The sequence below is a fragment of the Microtus ochrogaster genome, linkage group LG2 (assembly GCF_000317375.1).
Source record: "Microtus ochrogaster isolate Prairie Vole_2 linkage group LG2, MicOch1.0, whole genome shotgun sequence".
NCBI lineage: Eukaryota > Metazoa > Chordata > Mammalia > Rodentia > Cricetidae > Microtus > Microtus ochrogaster.
In genome coordinates, this window is record NC_022028.1 from 9,596,139 (window position 1) to 9,596,929 (window position 791).

Sequence of the window (791 nt, forward strand, 5' to 3'; positions counted from 1 at the left end):
GTTTGGAAATGAATGATTAAATGCAAGGATAACTAATGTAGATGGGATTTATGTAATGTCAATTGTGAACATTATCATCATCATTTTTGTTTTATCACTAAAAGTGTTGGTTAATCTGAGTGCTAAGATACAGACTTTGAAAAAACTTAATATTACAGATCATAGAGATATTCAAATCCAGATGGAGGAATTTAACAGAGAGCCAATTTCAGTGTTGCATTATAAAAGTAGGGAGGAACAACCTAAGGTTACAAACCACCAACCTTAATATATCCAGTAGCCTTATAGGAATGGCCAAATGATAGAGACTCAGTAAGGTCTGAAAGGACTTGTGTCAATGCTAGATTTAAGGTGATTCAAGGAAGCAACAGTCTCATATGACATACATTTACCTTTTGTGAGAAAATGTAAATTCATGCACAGTTTGTAATAGAATTATCCCTAGAGACTGGATAGAGCTGGTTAAAGCTGTTGTAGCACCTGGTCCACAATTACAGTGGAGCACCTGGTTCAGAGAAGAGGCTAAGATTATTGAACAATGGAGTAAAGCTGGAAGTATGGAAATCTCCCAAGTTCAATTTTTTTGGAGAAAAAGATTATGCTACTATAGAAACACAATACCTATATGATGGTCACATCCTGACTTTAAGCCGTGCATCAACTTTGGATGCTTGGGACAGAATTGAAGAAATAGGAAAGAAGTTTGAGTCATTTACTAAAGACATAAAGGGTCCAAAAGAAATCTTCACAGATTTCTTACAAAGATTGACATGAGCAGTAAATAGAATGAT